This window comes from Peromyscus leucopus, chromosome 2 (genome assembly GCF_004664715.2).
Source record: "Peromyscus leucopus breed LL Stock chromosome 2, UCI_PerLeu_2.1, whole genome shotgun sequence".
Lineage (NCBI taxonomy): Eukaryota > Metazoa > Chordata > Mammalia > Rodentia > Cricetidae > Peromyscus > Peromyscus leucopus.
In genome coordinates, this window is record NC_051064.1 from 52780825 (window position 1) to 52797232 (window position 16408).

The 16408-nt window shown below is 49.2% G+C and overlaps 1 long non-coding RNA gene across 1 annotated transcript; it reads left to right on the forward strand.

Annotated features, from left to right (window-relative positions):
• Positions 1-5455: 5455 nt before the first annotated feature.
• On the forward strand, positions 5456-11344 carry LOC119087336. Its single transcript, XR_005090743.1, has 2 exons — positions 5456-5603; positions 8148-11344. It is a non-coding gene; the product is annotated as an uncharacterized LOC119087336 (long non-coding RNA).
• Positions 11345-16408: the final 5064 nt, after the last annotated feature.

Here is a 16408-nt window from a genome sequence, read left to right on the forward strand (position 1 = left end):
AGATCATTCATTCCAACTGTCTATTTTTATTTGTTTATATGCTTCTGTAAGCAAACATGTTTTTGTTGTAAGCAGCTTGCTCATCATCTGCGGCTTACCTTTGTGATTATAGACACTTTACTCATATGACTCCTCTTAACCCCCAGAGTATAAGTTGTCTGATGATCTGAATAAAGTTGGTTATTGCATTTAAAAAAAAAAAAAAAGATATAGCCAGCACCATGTCTGCCTGCATGTTGCCGTGCTTCCCACCATGATGATAATGGACTGCTCCTCTGAAACTGTAAGCCAGCCATCCCAGTTGAATGTTTTCTTTATAAGAGTTGCCATGGGCCGGGCAGTGGTGGCACACATCTTTAATCCCAGCATTTGGGAGGCAGAGCGAGATCTCTGTGAGCTCGAGGCCAGCCTGGACTACAGAGAAAGATCCAGAGCACCAAAACTACACAGAGAAACCCTGTCTCGAAAAAAAACAAAACAAAACAAAACAAAAAAAAAAAAGAGTTGCCATGGTCACGGTGTCTCTTGACAGCAGCAGAAACCCTAAGACACCACTTTATATGTGTGTAAGAAACTACACTTGGCTCTCTGAAGGAGCAGTGTGTGCTCTTAACCACTGAGCTATGGCTCCAACCCCCAGGATGTATTCTCTCTCTCCCCTCTTCTGTTATTGTAAAGGAATTTTATTTTATTTTTATTTATTTTTTTAATAATTTATTTAACTTTATTTAATGCGCATCAGTGTGAAGACGTCAGATCCCAGGGAATTGGAGTTACAGACAGTTGTTAGCTGCCATGTGGGTGTTGGGAATTGAACCTGGGTCCTCTGGAAGAGCAGCCAGTGCTCTTAATCGCTGAGCCATCTCTCCAGTCCCAGGAATTTTATTTTTAATATGTTTAATACATATATATATGAACTAGATATAACTACAACCTCCTGATTCTATGTTTGTTTTTGGTGTGTATATGGTTCCAATGTTGACCACTCTGCACTGGATAACCAATAAGGGGGCTCGTTCCTGGGAGAAGCTGATTCTCCTTCTCCCAGATGCCATCAGTTGCCTAACGTTCTTTGTCTAGGGTGGGACCCCATGACGTTTTCCCTTTCATTAACATTAACCTGCCCATTGATACTGCCATGGTTCCAAGCTGGGTTCTGCAGCCATTTCTAGGGAAGACAGTTTCACTGCAGACTTCCAGCTATTCCAGCTCTCACATCCCTCTGCCCCTCTTCCTTGATGTCCCTGAACCACAGATGCAGGGGCGCTGATGTAGGTGTGCCCGCTGGGGCCGGGCTCTGCACAGTTCATCCGTTGTCTCCATTTGCTGTGGAGAGGTTTTGATGGGGTGGCAGCTGCACAAGCCTGTGGCCTGAGGACAGGATTACAAAGTGGCATTCATGATGTCAGTATGGTCCTCCATTGTCAAGTTTTCCCACTTACCTTTCACAGTCTGACTTTTCCTATGATTTTTTTTTCAATTTTGAGACAGATCTCATGTAGCCTAGGCTTGCCTCAAATTTGCTATGTAGCCAAGGATGACCTCGAATGTGTGATCTTGACTCCCCTCTGCTAACTGAGCTACATCCTCAGCCCTCCTTAGATTTTTACCTAAATCAATTTCAGGAGTTCCCTACAATAAAGCTTTTTGTTTATCTTTTTGTTTTTCTGAGACAAGGCCTCATGTAGCCCAGGCTGGCCCCTCCCAAGTGCCGAGATTATAGGTGAGTGTTACCACACCTGGCTAAAAACTTTGACCCCTGGGGAAGAACCTAATATACGTACAGTTTGGGCTGTCAGGTTAATTGGAACAGGAGAGCAGTCACATTGAGGGACCCCTCGTGAAAGGGCGAAAGAAAAGACTGAGCATATATGTCAGAGATACTTGCTTACCCAGTATGTGAGAGGCCTGGGTTCAATGCCTACAATGCATGGTGATATTTTATTTGTGCTGAAATGTGATTTTATTTGTATGTTAATAAATAAAGTTGCCTGGGATCAGAGCTGAAAGCAAGCCATTAAGCAGAAGTCTGGTGGTGGTAGCACATGCCCTTAATCCAATCACATGGCAGGCAGAGTCTCTGTGTGTTCAAGGACACAGGACACAGCCAAGTGTGACCCAAACCTTTGATCTCAGTACCAACCATAGAGACCTGGAGGTCTGTATAGACAGGCAGTGATGAGGAAGTCATGTGGTTGGGGTTTAGAGCCAATGAGAAGGCAGAACAGAAAGGCAATAAAAAGACAAGACACAGGAAAAAGGTCTCTCTCTCAGGGGAAGGACGGCAGTGAGTCGTAAGATAAGGTGGTCTTAGCTCTTGGCTACTGCTCGATCTCTGGGCTTTTAACTCTGCATTTGGCTCTGTGTTTCTTATTTAATAAGACTGTTTAGAATTACATCTACAACAATGCCTAGTCTCTCTCTCTCTCTCTCTCTCTCTCCATGAATGAGTAATGGAGTAATAGAACAGAGAAATAGAAAAAACCGGGGCCTATGCTGCTAGGGCTGGTTTGAGGTGTCCTACTTCGGGGGGACTCCGCTGTCTGTGTGGTGAGCCCTTCACAGCTCAGGCTTTGTAGACAGGCTCATGTGAGTTTGAATCCAGATCAACCTTTTCATTAATGCTGGTGAGTTTTAGTACAAGACCTATCATCAGTGTTGGAGAAGTGAGTGGATCGAGTTGGTAAGGAGTATGGTAAGTGCCTGGTAACTTTTGGTGCTAGATGGGAGCCTTTTGACCAAGAGTCTGCTGCCCATCCCCTGAGGCCAGTGCTGGAGTGCTAGTTATACACTCATGCCCAGGCAGTAGGCTCTAAGCCCAGAGTTCTGCCTGGATCATCAGCACATGAGTCTGACCTCAGCCCTTCCCTCTGCAGCCGGGTCTCTCAACTTGAACCCCTGGCATGGTCAAGAAACCAGGCTGCCCCGGGCCCCTGCAATCTCTGGTGTAATCTGCAGGAGCTGACTCCAGCTCACTGAACTGGTGGGGGATCCAGGCGTGACGTGACGAGGTCTGAGCAGGCTGCCTTTTAAGGACACTGGGCCTTTGAGTTCTCTGGGGACAGAGACGTGTGATCCCAGGATTCCTCCTTCACAAGGAATGCAGCAAGTGCGCAATAATTGAATGTTGAAAGACCTGAGTTCCCTCTGCCCTCAGTGGAAGAGAAACAGTTTATCCTGGAGAGTAGTCTGTCTGTGAGTGGGGTGAGGAGGGTGTCTTGGGCACCTGCATGAATTCACAGCTGCTCCAAGTTCCTGAGAGAAGTGGAGAGGCTATCGAATGCTCCTCGCTCCACTTCCAGACTGTTCGTTCCTCCCAGCCTGGCCCAGGTAGCCCCTCTGTCTTCCCTAAGGTAATGGAGGGGAACCAGCTTAAGCCTTCAGTAGGACAACTGGGGTGAGGTAGGCGTGGGGCATGGGGGTCCAGCTCCCACCTTCAGAAGGGTTCTTAGGTGGAGGAGAGAGGAATAAGAAAATATCAGAACGAGAGACCTAGATGATGAAAAGAAGATAGAAACACGGGATAGCTTTGGGAGGGCCTGGGGCAATACCCAAAAGCCCCTTCATTTATTAAAAAGAATTTTTTTTTGTTTTTGTTTTTCGAGACAGGGTTTCTATGTGTAGCTTTGCGCCTTTCCTGGATCTCACTCTGTAGCCCAGGCTGGCCTCGAACTCACAGAGATCTGCCTGCCTCTGCCTCCCAAGTGCTGGGATTAAAGGCGTGCGCCACCACTGCCCAGCAAGAATTTTTTATAATATACCAAGGAGAGAGGCAAAAGACCGTCCCCTTGCAAGATCAAAGCCCACCGTATAGCCAAGTGTAGACCCTTCCAAACACCTGGTAAACACGCCTGTGACCAAATCATCTCCTTATGCAGCCTTGCTGTGTAAAGCAAGCTCAGATTCTCTGACCCTGAGTAAGTTCTCTCTAGGAAGCCTCTGTGAGCTCCCACAGTGGGGGGGGGGCAACTCTTCACCCCCAGACTCCCATCTACATCCCCACGAGGCTGGTACCATCACCCCTGCTGGTGATCTGTGCTGATTCCTTTGGCAGAGGAGACCTACGGGAACCTCCACCTTGCCTTGAGGGACTAGCCAGCCTGGCCTTAGCCCCGGGGTCCTCCTCTTCTGGAGACGCTTGGCTCTATTCAGGCCAGCCCACACACCTTTATGTGGCTTCCAAGTTTGTTTGCTTTAATCCACTTTACATTACCTGTGCCTGCTTCGTGTCTCGTTTTGTTGACTTCAGAGCTGTCTCTGTGTGCTCTGGCTAAGCCTACATACCGCCTCAGGATGAAACCTCTGAACTCCAAAAGTGTGAGAGCCTAAAAGGGAACAAGCTAGCGTGGAGGTGGGGAAAGGAGGGAGGGAGAGAGAGATGCTAGTCCAGGCTTCTCAATTGGGGAGCACTATTGTTCAACACCCCCCCCCAGGACCTGGGGGCAGGGATGGGTGGGGAGACTTTCCCAGCCTCACCGCTGGCAGGTCTTAACCTGTCACATTGCTAATTTGTTTTTGAAGCCCAGCCCCAGCACGCTAATCTTTCACATCTCCAAAGGGCTGAACACATTGTTCAGCAGAGTACAAGTCCTCCAGTGATTGCTACCCACTTGTAGCCCCTAAATCCTTCAATTAAATGACTCAAGGGGTGCCACCATCCACCATGGAAGCCCAAGGGATTCAGTCTTCCTAATTTCCCATAGACCAATCACAGCTCAACAGGATTGTATGGTGACCCTGACGGTCACCATTACTGCCCCTCTAGTTTTTAGAGTGGGAAAGAAAGAAACCGCTGACAGTCACTATGTGAGAGCCTGGAGTAGTCCACACTTCCTGGCTCCTGGCCCAGACTCTTTGCCCCACTTCGGGCATCACGAAGCAAGACAGGAAGGCAGAGCCAGGCCCCAGGCACTAGGGCAGGGGCCAGCGTAACCACTGGTGGTGTGTGCACATAGCACAAGCCAGTGCAGAAACCTCGCTCCTAGCAAGTACATGGGTGACCGGAGGCTCTCTCCGTATTCCCACAGGACAGACAGACATTATCTGCAGAAGGGTAAGACGGAGCTCTGACACCATCGCCCCCTTTCCCTCTCACGGCTCTAGGCCTGCCTGCGTGTGGCCTCTGTACGCTCTCTAGCCTGTGTACACCCTCTCATGGACAGGGTGTGGGAGCCACCTGGGGCTTAAGGAAGAAACAGGAGAGACGCCATCGTCACCACAGACTTCAGGTGCTCAGCTCCTGCCAGCTGTGCCAGCCAGGGCCCCGTGAGAAACAAGCTGGCATCGATGCTCACGCGTATTCTCGGGCACCACTCAGGCCTCCTCCTCTGGTGGCCCCCCAGGCTTTGAAGCTAGACCCCTCTTTCGATGACATACCCGTACCCCTGCCCACGTACCCTGGGAAGTACTGTTTGCTCATTCACGGTGCCCCTGCCTCGTCCTACAGGTACCCTTCCCAGCTGGGGCCGCACCAGCTACATGCACAGTGATATCCTGGGCATGTACAGACTCAAGTGTGCAACACAGCCTGTCTAGCCGTACAGATGAGCGTGGATGTTACAGTCTGCAGACCTCGGGCCCTTCCTGAACAGGGTCATTTTAGGGTAAGAGATGAGTCTCCTGCCGGTTTTTGTGACCTGCTGAGCTGTCAAGACAGGAAGCTCCAAGATCACTGTAACACCCCCCCCCCCCAGCTGTACCTCCGCTCTATGTCCTGCCTATGTCTCCAGCCAGGACTCCTATGAGAAAGGCACTTCTCTCTTCTCTAAAAATCTTTTTTTTTTTTAATTCTTTGATTTTCATACATGTAAACAAAGGAGCTCTGCTCTTCTAACATGTGTATGTGATAGATTAGAGGTGTAGCTCTAATGGCATGAGTTTAGCATGCACAAGGTCCTGGATTCAGTCTCCAGTGTACACAGACACCCACCCCAGGGACGGGTAGCTCAGTTCCTTGTCACTATGCCTCAAGGACTATCATCCAACTTTGGCTCAACCCAAGTGCCCTGGAGGAAACACCTTCAGGATAAAATATCCAGACAATAAGTAATAGGAGAGGAAGGGTTTTAGTTCACAATTCTAGGTGATAGTCCATCGCCATGGAGAAGTTACAGCATCAGTAGCCAGAGGCGGCTGATCACGCCATATCCACAGCCAAGAGCAGAGAGACAGGAAGACACCGTGGGCTGCTTGCTTGCCTGCCTGGACTCAGCTAGCTTTCTCCTTTTCTATAGGCCAAGACCCCAAGCCCAAGGAATTGTGCAACCCACACTGGACTGTGTCTTCCCACAGTAGTTAAGGCACTCAAGACAGCTCCCCAGGGACCAACCTGATCTAGACAATTCCTCAATTCATGCTCTCTCCAGGAGATTCCAGATTGTGTCAAGTTGTCAGAGTTTACCACCAAGCTGGCTATAGGAAGTGCCCTTACACATTTCCTATTGCTCTCCCTCCTTATACTAATTTAGTCCCTCATAGTCTGTCCCCAGAAAGCCAATCTTCATATACCATTAGCATAGTCTTTTAAACAAAATGAGATGAGCTCGTGATACTCTAATCCTCCTACATTTCTCCATGGCCTTCAGGATGGTCTGTCTCCTTACCCCTGCTCACACATCCCTCCACATCTGTCTCGTTGCCCCAGCCCCACAGCTTCCCCGTGTTTCCTTGAACATCCTTACTCCCCCTTGACCCTCTTGTCCAGAGCCCATACCTCCCTGTGAAGGCTTTCAGCAATTCTGTGTTTTAACTATATCTGCACACATGTGTACAGATGTTCGTTGTGAAATTTTACTGGCATAAAGAATATGAAATCATGCGTAATTTACAATAATACTAGTGTAGTTTAAGTTTTTTGGAGTCATTTGCTTGGCAGATACCAGATGGTGGTGGACAGCTCTACTCCCAACACTTGGGAGTAGGATCACCACAAATGTGAGGCTGCCTGGGCTACATGAGGAGATCTTGCTCAGCCTGGACTTCATACCAAGACTCTAGCCAAAAACAAAACAAACGAAACCAATACTCCATAGAATGTTTTCTTTAATTTTTGCTAAGCTCTTGCGTCTGCAGCCAACCTCTGGTGCAGCCAAAGGATGTGACAAACTATGGACATTGCTGGATTCTGGTCCAATTCGGCAGTTACTGGTGACACCAGCTGAGTGTATATTGTATATTGTGTATAGTGTATGAATATTGAGTGATACTTTCATTTACATACAAGTAAAAGAAAAAAGCAATTTAAGACAGATCTGTTAAAACTTTAACAAATTACTCAAAGATGTGACTTTTTTAACATCTATTTCTTATCTGCATGCACGTAAGGAGGGGGGAGGTTATACATGTGCTGTGGTGTCCATAGGTCAGAAGACAAACTTTCAGTAGTCCATTTTTCTCCTTTCATCATTTGAGTTCCAGGGACTGAATGAAGGTCATTAGATTTGGCAACAGGCACCTTTAAACTAAGTCATTTTGCTAGTCTGTAATTTCTTTTCTGTGACTGTGTGTGTGTGTGTGTGTGTGTGTGTGTGTGTGTGTGTGTGTGTGTGATTTGTACCCCAGCACACTTGTGGAGGTCAGAGAACAATTTCCTGAAGTCAGTTCTTTCTTCCATCATTTGGGCCTCAGGAATCAACCTCAATTTGTCTGGCTTGATAAAAAACCCTTTTGGCTCTTTGAGGGGATTGGTTTTTTTGAGATGGGATTTTGTTATATAATGCTGGCTGGTGTGGAACTTGCTAAGTAGACCCAACTGGCCTTGAACCCGTGGTTAGGTCATCCTGCCTCTGCAGATGTGTGCCTCCACATGTGGAAAATTGCTCTCTCTTTCTTTCTCTCTCTCTCTCTCTCTCTCTCTCTCTCTCTCTCTCTCTCTCTATCTTGAGCCTCATCTCACTCAGCTTTTTGAATCAGGGTCTCATGTAGCTCAGACTAGCCTCAGACTTACCATGTAACCACGGCTGGCATTGAATTCCTGATCCACCCACCTCTACCTCCCATGTGTTAGGCATGCACCACCATGCCCAGACCTCCTTTTTACTTTGGAATGGAGATAGAGTTAGTGGTGGTGTGTGTCATTCATGTGGCAGTCAGTCAGAGGACAGCTTTAGGGAGTCATTTCTCTCCTTCCATCTTTACATGGATTCCAGGAATAAAAATCAACCAGCTCAGCAGGATTGTACAGCAAGTACCTACGGAGCCACATGGAGCCATGGAGCCATGGAGCCATGGAGCCATGGAGCCACGGAGCCATGGAGCCACGGAGCCACGGAGCCACCCTGCCAGCCCCTCTCTTTTATTGTATTTCTACGTGTGTCTGTTTGGTATTAAGGACTGAACCTAGGGCTTAATTCATGCTAGATAAGCAAGTTCCCTACCACAAGGCTATCAGCCCAGCTCACGTATTATTTCATTTTGAGACAAGGCCTCACTAAATTGCCCAGGTTGGCCTTGTACTCACTCAGTAGTTCAAGCTAGTCTTAAACTGTCAATCCTCCTGTCTCAGCCTCCCATGTACCCAGGATTACCGGCCTGTGTTAACAGGCCCAGCTAAAAGCCTTTCTTAGCTTGCAGGCTGGATTTGGCCTGCTGGGTGTGTCTTGAGAGCCCCTGGACCTCAGCCAATTAAGCTATGTCATGTAGTGATAGTCAGTTTCACCTTGGCCTTTTGAGATGTCAACATGATGTCCCTGAAGAAAGACTGAGAGAGAGAGGAACAGCCATGCACAATTATGTGCTCTCTCCCCCTTGAAGATACAGTCAATGTTAGTACTTTGAAGAACACAGATAATAGCAAAATGTAGTAATAATTAGCAAGTGACTATAAATCACTTTTGTTTTTTAAATAATTTAGTTAATTATATGTTTGTGTAAATTAACTAATGTATGAAACAAGCAGTCTTGCAGAGTCCCTGAAGATTTAGCACGTGGCTCCCTTTGAGCCTGCTGGCAGGTCTCCAGCACACCATGCACATACTTACTGGACCTGCCCTCGTGGCTCTCCCTGGCAAATGCCAACTGGCTCTTCCAGCTCAGGATCCACAGAACCTGCCTCCCTTGGACTGGGTGTGATGCCTTCTGTGGGTTCCCACAGCTGTATGGGCTTCCTTGAGTCAGGGCTAATTTCTTGTGAGCTTTCTTTTGGAGGAAGAAGCGGCACAAGGACCCACAGTTTGCTCACTGTAGAATGCACAGGAAAAGCAGGGCAGGCAGAAGACCCTTGATAAATATGTGTACAGTGACTTAGGGACAGAAAGATGGGATCTGAGATCAGGAAAGTAAGGTGGAGAGAGGAATTGATCCCAGGGCCTCAGAGAAGGCACAGTCAGTCAGATGCCCCTCAGTTACTGTGAGGGCCTCCCGGCAGGTGGGTCTCAGCAGGCTTTTGGCATCCTGAAGTGCCACTGTGTTCCCAAGTCCAGGCACCCCCTTTCCACCCCATTCAGCTCATGTCACAGCTGTGTTTTCTTTCAGCTCCCCAGGACTCGAGCAGAAACACATATGGGGAGTCTCCAGGCTTCACGTTTGGGTTGTCATCGATAAATATGGACCAAGGAGGTTCTCCCCATGCCATAGACGAACAACCGAGGAACATCCAGATACGGCCTGGGTGTTTTCCCAGGCTATGAGTTCCCCAAACCCAAGCTGAGGCTACAGTTTTCCCCAGCCACCTCCCCTGACTCCGAGTCCCTCTCTCTGGGGGCAGGGCTGGCTGCTGTGGCTTTCTCCTTCCCTCCTCAGGAGCAGCGCAAATAAGGAGGCCGCTGGCTCACGATTCCTGACCTGCCATTACCTGGCCTCCCTGTCACCTAACTTGAATTCCTCCTGCTTCCTTCCCTGCCTCTGCCTTCCCTTCCCTCAAGCAATGACCTCACAAGGGGTTGTTCACCACCCGCTAGCTCTCCCCCAGCCCTGTGGCAGAGATGTGACCCAGCCCAGCCCAGCGTCTGTCTCCTCACTTCTCAGAAGCAGTCCCCTAATGAGGGCAGCCTGTCTGCAGGAGCCGTTCTCCAGCCTTGACCTTTCCCGGGGTTCCACCTCTGTCTCCACTCCCTATAACTAGTATGCGCACCCCACCCCACAGCCTCGCTCCGCTGTCCACCTGTCCAGACTTGCCTTCTGTCCTGCTACCAATGTGCCCAACCCAGGCCATCCCCTGTGGTAGAAAGTCTCACTGAAATCAGAGAGCAGCAGGAAGAAGCTTCTGAAGGGCGCAACTTTGTCTCCATGGCCGACATCCCTTCCCCAGCCTGGCCAGTTTTGTGAATGGCTCAGAGGCCTGGTTCACCATGCACCAGTTTTTCTAATAGGCAAAGTAAGGATCTGAGAGTTGGCTCTGAGCTCCGAGGTTTGGTGGCAGGACCAGATCCCCAGGCCACATCCCACAGAGCTCCTACTCTGCCCAGAAAGTCCTTCTTCCCACAGCCAGCCTCCAGCCAGGAGACTTAAGGGGTTCCCCCGATGATCTTCATTGCCACAGCTGCTGGGAAGTGGCCCTGCACGGGAAGAGGACATCCTCATCCTGCAGTGCTTGAGGAGGCTGGATCCTGGTTTAGTGGTGTGGGCGGAAGACAGACCAGTGCACCTAGGAACCAGGGTGTTTTACCAAGCAACGTGCTAAGCTCACCTCCACATAGCCTGGTGGAGAGACTGCATCAGCGTTAGAGAACTAGAAACCACTACAACCACTGACCAATCTGCGAAACTCGAAGGTTGACCCCCAGCACCATGACCTTGGTGGGGGGGGGGACCAGCTAAAAATTAGTCTATCCCTATGTGTCATTATGGGCAGCAAATCAAATTAACATCAGAGATAAGATACACAAATAGGAGGACCACTCCCATGGCCTCACAGTTCACACCGCTGCTCCTAACTATATTTCAACCCCATTTCCGCCCGTCAGATCCACACTGTTTCTTTTATGTTTGGTTGGTTTGGAGTTTTGAGACGGGGTCTCAAGTAGACCAGGCTGGTCTCAAACTCCATCTGTAGTTGAGGATGACCTTGAACTCATCCTCCTGCCTCTACTTCCAAGTGCTAGGAGTAGTTGTGGGCCACATGTCGGACACCTTTTAATTCTTGTCAGTGTTTCTGAGGCGGAGTCTCACTGAGTAGCCCTGGCTGTCCTGGAACTCACTCTGTAGACCAGGCTGGCCTCGAACTCAGAGATCCTCCACCTCTGCCTCCCCAGTGCTGGGACTAAAGGGTACGCCACCATCACCCAGCAATTTTTTTCAAACTTTACTAAGATGTTGTAGTAAGTAGCCCGGAGGATTTAAATCAATACGTATTGATCAAAATTGGCTGTAAAGCTAATAAACGTCTCTGCGAAAGGTCGGACTCCCACTTAAGCACCTCGCGTTGTGACTCTGGAATTTTGAAGCAGCCTGACTCCCGGCCGCTGTCACGTGTGGACTCTGCTTTGCTCTGCGTCCAGTTCTGCAGAAACCGACGCCTGGTTCCTAAGTCCTAAGGATGTTCTCAGCCGTGCATGGCGGTCCACGCCTGCCATCCTCACGCTGAGCACACTGAGGGCTGAGGCAGGAGTGCTGGGTGCTAGAGTGAGGTCCTCCTAAGTTACAGAAAAAGCAAAGCAAGGTGAACGTGTATGTCCACTTGACACGTATGTCCACTTGACACGCATGCCCGTTCTAGCGCCTTAGGAAGTACTAACGGTTTTTTGTTTCTTTCTGCTGCTGAGGCTTAAGCCGGGCCTTGTGCTTTGCTATGGAGCTGTATCCTGCCTCCACAGTGCTCACCTAGGGGTACTTTTTTGTTGTTACACACCCAGTCATTCCAGAGCAGGGAAGCCCTCCCAAGTGTTGAGTGTTGGATGTGTGTAGGAGAGCAGATCTGCCTCAGCCTAGGAACGGCCTCCACGGCACCCAGGGAGGCTGCTGAGCAAACGAGGAATTGCGATGTGGGCACGGGCCTAAGGGAGCTACAGGAGGGCACTGACCCAAACTCGGGGGTGGGAGACATAACGGACACTCTCCTGGAAGAGGGAGCATCCCCTCTGACAGCTGGGGTAAGATGAAGTCAGACAGGCAAAGGGCGGGCATAGAAAAAGGGGTGGGTCTCCTGTTGCTACACTAAAAGGGCCTGAGAAATTCTGTGCGGCCGCAGCAAGGAGAACGGCATTGGCACTGTCCCGTCCGTCTGTCCGTCCCCCGCCACCCCCACCCCGGATCGTGTGCTGTCTTTTTTTTTTTGGTTTTTTTTCGAGACAGGGTTTCTCCGTGCAGCTTTGTGCCTTTCCTGGAACTCACTCTGTAGCCCAGGCTGGCCTCGAACTCACAGAGATCCACCTGGCTCTGCCTCCCGAGTGCTGGGATTAAAGGCGTGCGCCACCACCGCCCCACCGTGTGCTGTCTTGTACTTGCTCCTGAGAGTGCTGGGGAACCACCGGAGGTCTGTCAACGGGCGAGTGGGAAGAGTAGGCTTACATTCTAAAAACTTCTAAAGCATGGCTGTGGCTCAGGAGACCCAGATTCGGGATGGGCAGAGTGAGTGGGGCAGAGGAACCGACTGAGAGGCTGTAGCAGCATGAATGACCCACTGAGGGCGCAGGGACAAGAGGCCGGGCACACCTGAAGTCTGGCTGGAGTGGTGCCCCTCTCTAAAACAGGAACAAAGGAAGAGGAAGCTTCGTCCACCCACTGGTCTCACGCTCACAGCTGGTGGGATTCTCTCAAAGTCATCCAGCTGTTTCAAGTGCCAACGGTTAACAAGTGCAAACTGGCCGGGCGGTGGTGGTGCACGCCTTTAATCCCAGCACTTGGGAGCAGAGCAAGGTGGATCTCTGTGAGTTCGAGGCCAGCCTGTCTCCAAAGCGAGTTCCAGAAAAGGTGCAAAGCTACACAGAGAAACCCTGTCTCAAAAAACAAAAAACAAAAAAAAATAAAAAAAAAAAAAAAAAAAAGTGCAAGCTGGGGTTTGGAGATCAAGGCAGCCCCCAAAACATTCTGTATAGGAAAGAGTCACTCTGAAAAATTAAGGAGTCACGTGCAGTACCTCCACCAACTCCAGAGGCCAAGGCAGGAGAATCTTCACAAGTTTGAAGCTATCCTGGGTTACATAGTGAATTGCAGGTCATCCTGGGCAACATAGCAAATTCCAAGACAGCTTTTATACACAGTGAAACACTGTTGTTTTTTTTTTGTTTGTTTTTGTTTTGTTTTGTTTTGTTTTGCTTTGTTTTGTTTTTTGAGACAGGGTTTCTCTGTAGCTTTGGAGCCTGTCCTGGACTACCTCAGTAGACCAGGCTGGCCTCGAACTCACAGAGATCCACCTGCTTCTGCCTCCGGAGTGCTGGGATTACAGGCCCTGCTGAAACACTGTTTAAAAAATTAAATAAAAGGAAAAGATGTGAGAGACCAAAGAAAAAAGAAACAAAGAAAGAAACAAAGACAAAAAGCACATTTTCATTTTGCTGGGAAACAGGCAAAGATCCTGTCCTCATGGGATTTACAGTCCAATAAAACAAAAAGCCATGGGGGATGATGGGCTTATAAAGCACTGAAACCTTCACATAAAGCATCATTTTTACCTCTGTCTGGGAAGGCTTAGCTTTTTTATGATAAATGTAATGATGCCCATCAAAGAAAATGAGAACTGGAAGAAGTTACTCATATTCAGGGACAGCACAATGCCTGTAATGCTTGCAATCCTGTTCATCCATTAGTCTACCCACTCTTGACATCACTGAAAATAATTCCACAGAAGCCTGTGCGTACAACGCCTTCTTCGCATGGCCTGACGCTAGAACAATGAGGAACACCTCAGACCCGAGATCTGAGTAACCAAGATACAACCATAATTTGTGTGATATAGTCTGCTTCTTCCTACACTGGAGATTTCATTTGCTTTCAGTTCTCTTTTCTTTTTCTTTTTTTTTTTTTTTCTTTTTGAGACTGGGTTTCTTTATGTAGTCCTGGCTGGTCTAGAACTCACTCTGTAGACCAGGCTAATCTCAAACTCACAGTCTGCCTCTTACTCCTGGGTGCTCAGATTAAAGATGAGCACTGCCGGGCGGTGGTGGCACACGCCTTTAATCCAGCACTTCGGAGGTAGAGCCAGGCGGATCTCTGTGAGTTCAAGGCCAGCCTGGGCTACCAAGTGAGTTCCAGGAAAGGCGCAAAGCTACACAGAGAAACCCTGTCTCGAAAAACAAACAAACATAAATAAATAAATAAATAAATAAATAAATAAATAAATAAATAAAAATAAAAAAATAAAGATGAGCACCAACACCACTTGACTGCTTTCAACTTTTCAACGTAGCATTTTTTTTGGGGGTGGGGTGGGGTGGGAGTGGCGTTATTTATAGACAGGGTTTCTCTGGGTAGATCTGGCTGTCTTGGAACTAGCTTTGTAGACCAGGCTGGCATTTACAAATATGCATTTATGAATTTAAATATTAAAAGTAACATGGCGATAAAAGGATGGGAATGGAAATTGGCAAAGTCTTTGTCCACCCTCTAAGCATTTTCCCAAGGACAGATCCTCAGAAATAAAGTCGATGGGACCAACCACACGGGAATATCCATCCAGGTTAATTTATATTCTTTCTATATTTACTTCTCGAACACATCAGTTTCAAGGTATGAGGTAAGGGTCTGACTTTGCCTCCCAAGAACCAGAAGCTGTCTTCTCCAGGTGCCCCTCATGTCCTTGATGTCTTCAGTCTCCTTGGAAAACCGACAGATGAAACCAGGAACTGATGTTACAAGCTGAGGCTTTCTTTGCCCTAATTATAAGAAAGCGTTCTGCTTGGTCTGTGAGTAACAGTTTCTCCGTCTCTTCACTTTCTGATGAGTAATTGGAAACAGGCTTCTTGGCTTGAATGTCATCAGGACATCTGTGCCAGCTCATTTAAAAAGATCTTGAAAGGCTCAAAACTTTAGAAAAAAAAAAAATGGCGCAGGACAGAAGACAGGACCAGCACATGGTACAGGATCAGTAAATGGTGTGTGTTCACTCAAGAGAATTCAATGGTCCCCATCACTACCAAGGCCCTGTGATAGGTCCCAGAAACCTCTCTGTGGACTACGACAGATACACTTGCTGCCTTCCAACTGATCCTGACTGTTGGTCAGGACAGCCTTAAACACAATTACCCAAATAAGATGCCACCGTGTTAGTACTGGGGGAGGGGGGAGGATATCTCGGACGGACAGGTAACTATCTGAAGGAGCACTGGAGATTGAGAAAGAGGAAATAACCATCAATACGGTAAGAATTTCAAGCCCAGGGTGGTAGCTCATCATCTCAGTTCTCCAGAGGCTGAGGCAAGAGCATCTCAAGTTCGAGGCCAGCCAAAGTAACACAGTGAGAGCGGGGTACCTACTGTTGACTCTGGTTCAGAGAGGGAAAAAAAAAAGAATACTTTCAGAGCCATGTTGGGCAGAGGCAACCGCCCAGTGCAGTAGCTGAAGGAGGGATTCAAGGATTCCTGGCAGTCCTCTGCCTGGGAACCCTGAGAAGGGCCTGGCCCAGAGCCCCGACATCCTAGGGTAAACGCTGAACCTCTTGGGGACACATTGCAAGAGAAAGGGGCGTGGTGAATCCGGGTGAGGAAGCCCAGCAGAGACCCTGGCCTGAAAGATCCGGTCAGCGGCTCAGAGGCGGGGACATGTTGTGTGCCACGAGGGGACCGGGGTGAGGTGCCAGGATGAGAAGGGTGTCGGCAAGGAGAGGACAAGGAGGAGGCGGAGACGGATCAGTGAAGGTGAACCAGCAGCGGGGTGGAGGTAGGGTGGTGACCGGGCCTGAAGCCGGTGGTGGAGAGCAGGGAGACGATGCCGGGAATGTGTGACTAGGATGGGGCTGTGACAGCAGAGATGACTTTGGTGACAAGGACAGATGAGGACAGTCCAGGTGACAGCAGGAATGGGAACGGAGCTTGCGAGTGACAGCGTAGGGTGGAGGCAGTTGAGGGACGGCGGCAGGATTGGCTAAGATTAGTAACCACCTTGGGCATAGGGCTGGAGAAGGTGGGACCATGGTGGGAACTGGGTCACGTGAGGGCGCGGGGGCGTGAAAGGTACAGGGCTGAAGGCGAGGATGGCGACTGAGTGGCAGGATCAAAACGGAGTGATGGCCATCGAGATGACCCAGGGTGACAGGAAACGTGGGCGATAATGATGTGTATGCTGATGGTGTATTAGAGAGACTCACCCCACCTCCTCCCCGGGGCCTGTTTCGACATCTGAACTGTTTCCTAGGCCTCGGGTCCTGCCTGTGATTCAGTGCCATGTATCAGCTATGTTACTGATAAAATCTCAGGTGCAGCCAGAGCCATGAGGGCGGGTGAGTGCTCACCCTGGCTATGCCCAGGCCCTCGGAGGGATTCAGGCGTGGAACCTTAGTGTCATTGGCCGCCTCCTCCCTTCTGGGTCTACATCCACC